Raw genomic sequence first — 12,535 nt, 5'->3', positions numbered from 1 at the left:
ATTGGATTTAGCTCATTCTGCATATGAGAAATTCACCAGCAATGTTTACTGCAGCAGTCTGCTTTAATAGTATATTCACTTCAAATTTTCCCAGCTCTTAGGGAAAAAAAAATGACCTTATGGCAGTCCAAGTGATCATTTTTATATATAAATATGTTTATGTCTGAGTCATCGTTAATATTGTTTGACTGTTTCCTTTAGCTTAAAAATAAATGGTAAGATTCTTAACCTGGGTCTCCTTCCCTCTTTAGCCTCCTCTTTTTCACTGTACCCACTTCCCAATTCATATTTCCTTTTCACCAACAGTTGACATTTTTTATAGAGATATAACTGACTTATAACACTGTGCAAGTTTAAGATATACAACGTGTTTAGTTGATACATTTATGTAGTGCAGTCTGATTACCACTGTAACATTAGTTAACACTTCTTTCACATCACATGATTATTTTGTGTGCATATGGTGAGAGAAATTAAGATCTAATCTTTTCATTTTCTGATGTAGCTGGTCTTTTACAATTTCTTCTCAGTGTGTAATATCTAACACTCCCACTTATTTATCTGGCCCGCTTTTCCTCACGCCCTTGTTGCAGCTTGTATAACTCTTTTTGCATATTTCCCTAGAGACTTAAGATGGGATCAGATGTTTATATTTATGAGACATGCTTCAAACTATATACTTTCACAGTCAGAGCTCTTATAATAGCTTTTTGTGGTAACGTTAATTTTTGGTATCATTTAGTAATCTGTAAGAGGATTTCCCTGGTCAACTACTGATGCCAAGGGATTGTGGTTTCTCTAATGTCTGTCATAGGCCATTGTAGTAGCATTTAACATATTTCTGAATGACTGAATGGAAGAGGGAAATATCTGGAACAGCAGAACCATGTAGAATGCTTGATATTGTCCTGCCAATAAGTTTATCAGGCACAGTGGAAGACTATCTTACTTTTTTAATGTCTTATTTTGTATTGGGATATAGCTGATTACCAATGTTGTGATAGTTTCAGGTGAACAGTAAAGGGACTCAGCCATATACTTATATTAATACATGCATCCATTCTCTCTCAAATTCCCCTCCCATCCAGGCTGTCACACAACACTGAGCAGAATTCTATCTGCTATACAATAGGATCTTGTTGGTTACCCAGTTTTGAATATAACAGTGTATACCTGTTCATCCACACTCCCTATCCATTCCCCTATCTTTCCACCTGCTTACCCACTGCTAGCAACCATAAGTTCATTCTCTGTGTTGCTGAGTCTGTTTCTGTTTTGTAAGTAAGTTCATTTGTATCATGTTTCTTTTTAGACTATCTTATGTTTTTAAGAATATTTTTGGCTTCATTTTGTCTCAATTAAATATAAACATACTAAAGGAGAATCTTTAGTATGCATTGTCTCTGGAAGTCTCACAAAGGCAGACATGTTGTCTTTATTGCAATGACAATGTTACTCTGTCATTAGAGATAATAGAAAAATAGAAAAAGATGATAAGATAGTTGAAAATGAGGTGAAAAAAAAAAAGAAAAACTTTGTTAAGGAAGCCTAACTTAATAATATATTTTATGGGTATTTATGAAAATTTTGCATGATACTGTTTGTTTCTTTCACTCCTTTGTGGGCTTGTGTGTAGGTTAGTCCCTGCTAATTGCATCCTTCTGGTAGTCTTGACTCCTCACTGAGGTCAGCCTTTGGCAAGTTTACAATGGTCCCTTTGTTAACTAAAGATCAGAGATTTAGCAATCTTGGTGCATTACTCTTTTAATGTAATGTAATGATGCTTATTATTGTGGCTTTCTTAGCTAATATCTAAAGACAGGTCTTTGACAATCATGCTACTCTCTCTCATTTAAAAGGTAAAATTAGATTACTCCGTTTGCCTTAGTTCACAACACATGGCCATTAGGTTTCTTAATGCATTTGGAAAACTCAATAATTCCTTGCTCAGATTAGATTTTATTAGATTTGGATGTCTTTTGTACTAACTTTTAAAGAGCTGTAGACAGTATAATCAGATTAAAGTCCCAGACTCGATGGCTTACAATATATTATAACATTTTTATTGGCTCTTTATAAGCACCTAAAGTCACATTGAGAACAATATGGTACTGAGACTTCACAAAATTAAATTCAGAAAGTGAGAAATTGCCATATCCTTACATTGTAGAGTTATTTTTCCCTTTTCAGAATATTTCTTTGTTTTCACATACTTTTATAGTTATCAGGAAGAAGAGGACATATGTTGTTTATAAAATAATAATAAAAAGATATGTATCTTACATATATTATCTCTTACATAAAATAAGAAAAGATAGTACATAAAACAGAAATTACTTCTCATTTTTACATAGTTTTTATGATGCATATGGGATAATTTAGTGCCATATCAGTGCTATCATAATTGAAACCTACATCTTTGATTAAATCACCAGAAAATAAAGACCATGAATTACAAAACTTTTCCTATATACTGACTACAGAGACAATGGCATTTTAAATACATATTTTACAATAAATGCCAGAGAGGACATGGAGAGAAGGGAACCCTCTTACACTGTTTGTGGGAATGCAAATTGATATATCCACTATGGAAAATAGTATGGAGGTACATTAAACACAAAATAGAGCTACTGTTTGGCCCAGGAATCTCATTCTTGAGCATATAATCAGAGAAAAACATGATCTGCAAGGATATATGCACCCTGATGTTCATTGTAGCACTGTTTGCATGTGAAGACATGGAAGCAACCTAAATGTCCATCAACAGAAGAGTGGATAAAGATGTGGTACATATAGGCAATGCAATATTCTCAGCCATTAAAAAGAATTAAATAATGTCATTTACAGCAATATGGATGGACCTAGAGAGTGTCATATTGAGTGAAGTAAGTCAGACAGAGAAGGTGAAATATTGTGATATCCCTTATATGTGGAATCTAAAAAGTAATGATACAAATGAACTTACTTCTAAAACAGAAACATCCTCACAGATATAGAGAACAAACTTATGGTTCCCAGTGAGGTGGCGGGGGGGAGGAATAGTTAGGGAGTTTGGGATAGACTTGTACACACTGCTATATTTTTAAATAGATAACCAACAAAGACTTACTGTATAGCATATGGAACTCTGCTCAATGCTTTGTGGCAGCCAGGATGGGAGGGGAGTTTGGGGGTGAATAGATACATGTATATGTATGGCTGTGCCCTTTTGCTGCTCACCTGAAACTATCACAACATTGGTAATTGGCTATACCCTAATATAAAATAAAAGTTTCAAAAGGAAAAAAAAAGAAGAAATAGTCAAGAAAACAAATACAACTGTTTTAATAACTGACTTTACTTCTGATAGTAAAGTTTTCTTGAAAATGAAGGTAAGAGTTCAGTAAGTGACAAAGACAACACAATAAAATCAACATCAAAAATAATTTTAAGCATATAAGGCAAATGCTATATCTTAAGTGTGTATAACTCATTCAAAGTAATATGTCATTGTAACATTGAAAGACTTTGGATCTCTATACATTAAATAAATATGTTTATCAAATTCTTTTTCATACTTATGGTATTTAATCTTTAATCTTATATTTTTAAATTAATTTTTATTGGAATATAGTTGTTTTACAGTGCTGAAAATGTTACTTCTGTTGTACAGCAAAGTGAATCAGTTATACATGTACAGTTCCCTTTCCTATACAATAGGTAGCTATCTGTTTTATATATAGTCATCCTGTGTATGTGTCAGACTCAATGACTCCAATGTAAAATGAACATTCCTATAGCATGTGTGCCTCATGAGTCCATTGTTTCCTTGGAATAAATAGTTCCTTTAGAGCCCATTGTCTCCTGGAAATAGTCCCTTTAATGCTTACATTTCTTTACTGTCAACTTAACTTTGATTCTTTAGGAGTTTGGCTGATCATCTTTGCATATGTTTCACTTATACCATAAACATCTGATGTGCTTGGTTTCCTGGGTGTTACATTTGGAACTGTCTGCCTTTTTGTCTTTGTTGCAGCGCAAGCACTGGAGTGAGAGGGAGGGCATATGAGGCTGGATGAAGTTGGGTCATACTGCAAACATTCCAAGAGAAAGGGTCCAACAGTCCCAGCTACAGTCACTTTATCTCAAATAAAAAACCCCTGACCTGTTCCCTAATATGGTAGTTCTTGTCATCTCAAGTCTTATAAGCATTAGACAGTTTCTAGTTTATCTGGGTAACTACTTTCTCCTATAATCTGAAAATATGATCTTTTTGTTACACTCCTGGCTTGTCTCTTTGAATAGAGTATAAATACTCCCAGCTATAAAATATGTTGATTCCCTGATGGCTCAGAAATAATCTACCTGCAATGCAGGAGACCTGGGTTTGAATCCTGAGTTGGGAAGATCCCCTGGAGGAGGGCATGGCAACCCACTCCAGTATTCTTCCCTGAAGAATCCCCATGGACAGAGGAGCCTGGAAGGCTACAGTCCATGGGGTCTCAAAGAGTCGGACATGACTGAGCAATTAAGCAGCAGCAGTAGCATAAAATATGTTAATGTTTTGTGTGACAGTTGATGATAGTTAACTTATTTAGTAGTTTTTCTCACTTGACTGAGAACAGCAGGTCTCCTCTGAATTATACCCTGGGACCACACAAGTTGTTATCCAAATTGAGATGATATTATGACTAGAAAGGAAAATATTAATAATTATGGTGGGAAAAATGGGTGTAAACTATTACTGTCCCAGGCAAACCAATATGTATGGCTATACTCTAAGTATAATATTTAGGATTTATACATTTTTTAAAAAGTTATATTGCACTCAAGGATACAATCATTTGTATTGATCTATTGTTGTTTGTACGCATATTTATTGTTGTTCAGTCACTAAGTCCTGTCAGATTCTTTGCACCCCCATGGACTGCAGCATATCAGGCTCCTCTGTTCTTCTCCATCTCCCAGAGAGCACATATATATTCTCACAAATGAGAAGAGCAACTCTTACAAACCTAAGGCTATATTTTGTGATTATTTTCATTTTCTCCAAGGTACAAAATCAATATTTTTCTAAGTAAATGTCTATAATTGAAGTACTCATGACATGAATTGTTTCATAATTATTCTGACCATGACTTAAGTGGCCCAGATTACAATAAAGCAGTTGACATTTTAAGTATACACCAGGAACATATTAATCTCCAACAACTATGAGGGTTTTATACATTATTTTCTTTGGCTGAGTGTTAACTAGTAAATGGGATGGCTTGATTAAAATATATGCAATACATTTTCCTCAAACACTGAATTAATTGATTCTTTCTACTAAGCTCTGACTTTAATGAGCTTTTTTTTATGTATTGCTGTTTACTTCAATTATTGTTAATCTCCACATTGCATTATCTATGGTGTTATTACTGTTATTATTATCAAAATTATTAGATAAAGGAAACTGAACAAGTTGTAGTTAACAAATGGGTTGGTAATTTCATCTAGAACTAACAATAATGTAGAAATTAAGAGACATTTTACACAGAAATGTAAAGATGGCAGAAAAGAAGGAAGTTCGCTCATCTTCTCCTGTGAGAACTCCAAAATTACAACTCGCTGCTTAACAATCATCGAGAGGAGAATGTTGGGTCCCCCCCCAAAAAAGATACCCCACGTCCAAAGGCAAAGGAGAAGCCCCAGCCAGATAGTAGGAGGGAAGAAGTCACGTTTGGAATCAAACCCCATACAGGCCAGAGAGGCTTGGAGGGCTCAAAGAAAAACTGCTGTGTACCAGGAGACCCCACAGAGACTGAGCCAGACCTGCCTTTGAGTGTTTCTGTGTCTCCTGTGGAGGTATGGGTCTGCACTAGCCTGCCACAGGGGCAGGGGCTCTGGGTGCATCAGACCTGGGTGTGGCATAAGCCCTCTAGGAGGAAGTCACCATTAACCCCACCATAGAGCCACTGGAACTACAAAGGACTGTGGAAACAGACTCTTGGAAGGCACAAACAAACCCCGTGTGCACCAGGACCCAGGAGAAAGGAGCAGTGATCCCACAGGAGACAGACCCAGACTTACCTATGAGTGTCCAAGAGTCTCTGGTATAGGCATGGGTTGGCATTGCCCTGCTGCAGGGTCGGGGTACTGAGTGTAGGAGGATATACTACACTCAGGAGGTTGCCATTATCTTCATTACCTCCACTATAGGTTGGTCTCAGGTCAAATAACTGGGAGGGGATACAGCCCCACCCGTCAAGAGAAAATTGGATTAAAAATTACTGAACATTGCCCTGCCCATCAGAACAAGACCCAGTTCCCCCATAGTCAGTCTCTCCCATTAGGAAGCTTTCATAAGCCTCTTATCGTTATTGGTCAGAGGCCAGTCAGAATGAAAACCACAATCACAGAAGACTAATCAAAATGATCACATAGACCACAGCCTTGTCTAACACAATGAACTACGAACCATGTCATGTAAGGCCACCCAAGGTATACGGCTCATGGTGGAGAGGTCTGACAAAATGGGGTCCAATGGAGAAGGCAATGGCAAACCACTTCAGCATTCTTGCTTGAGAACCCCACGAACAGTATGAAAAAGCAAAAAGATAGGACACTGAAAGATGAACTCCACAGTTCGGTAGGTGCCCAATATGCTACTGGAGATCAGTGGAGAAATATCTCCAGAAAGAATGAACAGATGGAGCTAAAGCAAAAACAGCACTTAGTTGTGGACATGACCGGTGATGGAAGTAAAGTCCAATGCTGTAAAGAGTAATATTGCATAGGAACCTGGAATGTTAGGTCAATGAATCAAGGTAAATTGGAAGTGGTCAGACAGGAGATGTATGTGAGACAGCAAAAGAGACATAGATGTATAGAACAGTCTTTTGGACTCTGTGGGAGAGGGAGAGGGAGGGATGATTTGGGAGAATGGCATTGAAACATGTATAATATCATATAAGTAACGAATCGCCAGTCTAGGTTCAATGCAGGATACAGGATGCTTGGGGCTGGTGCACTAGGATGACCTAGAGAGATGGTATGGGGAGGGAAGTGGAAGGGGTTTCAGGATTGGGAACACGTGTACATCCGTGGTGGATTCATGTTGATGTATGGCAAAACCAATACAGTATTGTAAAGTAAAATACAGTAAAAAAACAAAAAAACAAAACAGGAGATGGCAAGAGTGAACATCGACATTTTAGGAATCAGTGAACTAAAATGGACTGGAAGGGGCGAATTTAACTCAGATGGCCATTATATCTACTATGTGGACTGTAATCCCTTAGAAAAAATGAAGTAGTCCTCATAGTCAACAAAAAAATCCCAAATGCAGTTCCTGGGTGCAATCACAAAAAACAGAATGATCTCTGTTCATTTCCAGGGCAAACCATTCAGTATCACAGTAATCCAAGTATATGCCCCAACCAGTAATGCTGAAGAAGCAGAAGTTGAATGGTTCTATGAAGACCTACAAGACCTTCTAGAACTAACACCCAAAAAGGATGTCCTTTTCATTATAGGGGACTAGAATGCAAAAGTAGGAAGTCAAGAGATTCCTGGAGTAACAGGGAAATTTGGCCTTGGAGTACAAAATGAAGGAGGGCAAAGGCTAACATATTTTTGCCAAGAGAATGTACTGGTCATACAAAACACTGACTTCCAACAACACAAGAGAAGACTCTACACCTGGACATCACCAGATAGTCAATACCAAAATCAGATTGATTATATTCTTTGTAGGAAAGATGGAGATGATCAATACAGTCAACAAAAACAAGACCAGGAAATGACTGTCACTCAGATCATGAACTCCTTATTGCCAAATTCAGACTTAAAATTGAAGAAAGTAGTGATAACCATTAGACCATTCAGGTATGACCTGAATCAAATCCCTTACGATTATACAGTGGAAGTGACAGATAGATTTAAGAGATTAGATCTGATATACAGAGTGCCTGAAGAACTACAGACAGGTTCATGACATTGTATAGGAGGCAGTGATCAAGAGAATCCTCAAGAAAAAGAAATGCAAAAGGCAAAATGTTTGTCTGAGGAGGCCTTACAAATATCTGAGAGAGAAGAGAAGCTAAAAGCAAAGTAGAAAAAGAAAGATATAGCCATTTGATTGCAGTTCCAAAGAATATCAAGGAAAGATAAGAAGGCCTTCCTCAGTGATCAGTGCAAAGAAATAGAGGGAAACAATAGAATGGGAAAGTCTAGCGATCTCTTCAAGAAAATTAGAGATACCAAGGAAACATTTCATGCAATGATGTGCATAATAAAGGGCAGAAATAGTATGGACCTAACAGAAGCAGAAGATATTAAGACGAGGTGGCAAGAATACACACAAGAACAGTACAGAAAAGACCTTCATGACCCAGATAACTATGATGGTGTGATCACTCACCTAGAGCCAGACATCCTGGAATTTGAAGTCAAGTGGGCCCTAGGAAGCATTGCTGCAAAGAAAGCCAGTGGAGCTGATGGAATTTCAGTTGAGCTATTTCAAATGCTAAAAATTGATTCTGTGAAAGTGTTGTACTCCATATGCCAGAAAATTTGGAAAACTCAGCTTTGGACACAGGAGTGGAAAAGGTCAGTTTTCATCCCAATCCCAAAGAAAGGAAATGCCAAAGAATGTTCAAACTACTGCACAATTGCACTCATGTCACATGCTAGCAAAGAAATGCTCAAAATTCTCCAAGCCAGGTTTCAACAGTACATGAACTGTGAGCTTTCAGATATTCAAGCAGGATTTAGAAAAGGCAGAGGAACCAAAGATCAAATTGCCAGCATTCGTTGTAGCATCAAAAAAGTAAGAGAGTTCCAGAAAAACATCCTACTTCTGCTTTACTGACCATGCCAAAGCCTTTGACTATTTGGATCTCAACATATAGTGGAAAGCAAGAGAGGAGAGTGAAAAAGTTGACTTAAGACTCAACATTCAGGAAATCAATATCATGGCATCTGGTCCCATCACTTCATGGCAAATAGATGGGGAAACAATGGAAACAATGAGAGACTTTATTTTTTTAGGGGTCCAAATTTACGGCAGATGGTGACTGCAGCAATAAATTTAAAAGACACTTGCTCTTTGGAAGAAAAGCTATGGCCAATGTAGACAGCATATTAAAAAGCAGAGACATTACTCTGCCAATAAAGGTCCATCTAGTCAAAGCTATTGTTTTTTCAGTAGTCATGTATGGATGTGAGAGTTGGACTCTAAACAAACCTGAGCACTGAAGAATTGATGCTTTTGAACTGTGGTGTTGGAGAAGACTCGAGAGTCCCTTGGACTGCAAGGAGATCCAACCAGTCCATCCTAAAGGAAATCAGTCCTGAATTTTCATTGGAAGAACTGATGCTGAACCTGAAACTCTAATACTTTGGCTACCTGATGCCAGGACGTGACCCCGATGCTGGGAAAGATTGAAGGCAGGAGGAGAAGGAGACAACAGAGGATAAAATGGTTGGATGGCATCACTGACTCAATGCACATGAGTTTGAGCAATCTCCAGGTGTTGATGATGGATAGGGAAGCCTGGAGGGCTGCAGTCCATGGGGTCACAAAGAGTCAGACACGACTGTGCGACTGAACTGAAATTACAGAGAAAGTCAAATAATAAAAATTTTAGTCATTTAGACCACATATGATCTCTGTTACCTATTCTTTATTAATTATTCCTGTCCCTTAAAAAAGGAACTTGATGAAGCCCATGGAATGCAGTTTTTCCCCACATTCTGTAATGCACGGCATATTTTCTCTATCCCATACATAGCAAAATAAATGCTTTATGATTCTATGAATCGCCTATAAATAACATACTTTCTTTGTGCCTTCAAAATCTCTACTCCTGACATACTGGATTAGAATTATTCCAAATTCATGCATATTTACTTAACTTCATTATTCACAATGCCTGGCTGCATTTTGTAGAGAACCATTGACCATGGAACACCCTTCCGATTAGTTTTTGTATTCCTTTGGGCCACCTCACATCTCTGAGGAACAGAAGGGTGGGCTGCATGTGTTCTTAGCTTCGATTTCTATGCCTTCCTGGTCATTTATTGTCAGTGCAATCTTGGGTAAGTAAATTGACTTTTGTGGTGGTTTAGTTGCTAAGTCGTGCTCCCATGGACTGTAGCTCGCCAGGTTCCCCTGTTCATAGGATTTTCCAGGCAAGAATACTAGAGTGGGTTGCCATTTTTTTCCATTTACTGTGCTTCAAATTCATCATCTTTAAAAGGTGACTAAATGATACAACCAAACTCTCTGTGTTGTTCCAGTTTAAAACAATGTCAAGCACATAGTAAGCCCTCAGTAACACTATTATTATTTTTTTTTTATTTTAGTGCTAGCTAAAGTCTACCACTAGAATCATACCTACTAGAATATTTTCAGTTTCTTTCACTTTAGTAGTACTTAACTATAGCAACAGGAGACCCTTGCTACCAGATGCAAGGGATTTAGTGTATCTTTTTTAAATTAGTAAGACAGTTACCCCTGCCTTGTCAATATATAAGATAATTATCTGAGTAATTATAATATCTGACTGGGTATGATGAATGGTATTGTGGTTCAAAGTAAAGCTGTGTTAGTTTTCTCTATTAGAAGGAACAGCAAAGGCTTCATAGAGAATGCATCATGTGCGAAATATCTTTGAAAATTTGGGAAAACAATTAGTAATGAGTAGAGGACCATTGTAAAATTTTGAATGGTGAGATATGTCTTTGCCTTGACAAGCTCTCAGGAAACATTGAACATACAATACATCTCTTTCTAAAGAGTCACATGGTGTTGAGATATTTGGTCTGACTGGGAAATGCAGGATGGTTCAAAGTCGTAGGAGACTGCATGCTAAAAAGCTATGGCTAAGGTGTAAGTTGAAGGTCATCTAGATTCAAGAGAGTGTGACGGTAACAGAAAAGGTGAGATTGACTAGAAAGGATAAAATTTCTACTGGTAGCTTCCACCAACTACATATTTTTTTTGTGTGTGTGTCAACAATATGTCATCAAAGTTTAATGTCTGTCTTAAACCCTTCCGTAATAGGGATAATCCTGTACCATTAATAGGGATTGGGAACTTAAATGGAAAAATTTTAGGAAATGGAGGAACTAGTGAAAGAGCAGGCAAAAAAATAGGATTGCTGGACAGAAAAGCAGAGAAATGGGGCCTCCTTTAATAAATCATAGTTGAATCTATGGATCTCAAAATTCAGCTCAATAGCAGAGACTTAGAAAAAGAAGAAGGGAGGATACCAACACTATTTTAGGAAGGACTATGTACAGAAAATGAGAGCATTAAAAGAAATAACTTTAGAATTAGCAATGTCCAATCCAAAAAAATGTGAAGAAGGAAAGTGATATATTCTGTCACAAATTAACTGTTTTACCCTTATTCCCTATCCCAAAATTCAGAATTTTGCTTGTGCTGCTGAGTGACATTCTGAACTGTGAGTTCTAACAAATACAGAAGCTATGTGAGAGTATTAGGAAATGCTAATCAATTAATTCAGAAAGACCTAAGACAGTTAAGTCTCAGAATCTTAATGATACCTAAATTTAGGTTTTAAATTCTGTGTGGGCTGGATACTAGCACAGATCCTGGAATATGTCAAATATTCAGTCAGTAATCACTGAAAACCTGCTGGTCATCACACAGTCATCCTCACAGACATTCATTCTCTTGCTATTATTCCTTTTGGGATATTTAATAACAGCATGCTATTGTGCGTCCAATGGCGCCCCACTCCAGCACTCTTGACTGGAAAATCCCATGGGCGGAGGAGCCTGGTGGGCCGCAGTCCATGGGGTCGCTAAGAGTCGGACACGACTGAGTGACTTCACTTTCCCTTTTCAGTTTCATGCATTGGAGAAGGAAATGGCAACCCACTCCAGTGTTCTTGCATGGAGAATCCCAGGGATGGGGGAGCCTGGTGGGCCGCCGTCTATGGGGTCGCACAGAGTCAGACATGACTGAAGCAACTTAGCAGCAGTAGCAGCATTGGGCGTCCAAGAAGTGAATGGTCACTTTCAAGCCCCCTATTTTATTGTGACATCAACTGTGGGATCCTAAAAATATCATAGGCAACATTAACAAGAGTAAGAGTTAGCTACTGCCACAAGAACCTCAAAACTTAATGTTTTCAAACAGCAGTAATGTAATCTTCTGTTTAGTATCTTATGTGGCAGTTACAATCAGCTGTATTCTATTCCCCAGACTTCAGGTTGGCCTGGATCGTCTCTCTGTCCCTTGTCTCTTTAGAACAGATCTTATCCAGAGTGTGTGGTATTCTCCAAGTTTTCTGTCCTGAAGCATTGGTTACCTGGACACTGCTATTATAGAAAATCCATGTATTAGAGGTGAACCCCAAACTCACCTTTTTAAAGGTAAAGTCATATCTGTTCATATGTCACTGGCTAAAGCAAGTCATATGGCAAAGCACACACTCCAGTGGTAAGGATGCCAACTAAGAGGACACAGCAAGATGCAAGCATATGATAACACCTGGAGAGTAAAGTATGAGGATCAGTCACAACACAGGATCCCTTA

The sequence above is a fragment of the Capra hircus genome, chromosome 16, assembly GCF_001704415.2.
Source record: "Capra hircus breed San Clemente chromosome 16, ASM170441v1, whole genome shotgun sequence".
NCBI lineage: Eukaryota > Metazoa > Chordata > Mammalia > Artiodactyla > Bovidae > Capra > Capra hircus.
The sequence above is the reverse complement of the archived record's forward strand: the minus strand, read 5'-3'. Positions refer to the sequence as shown.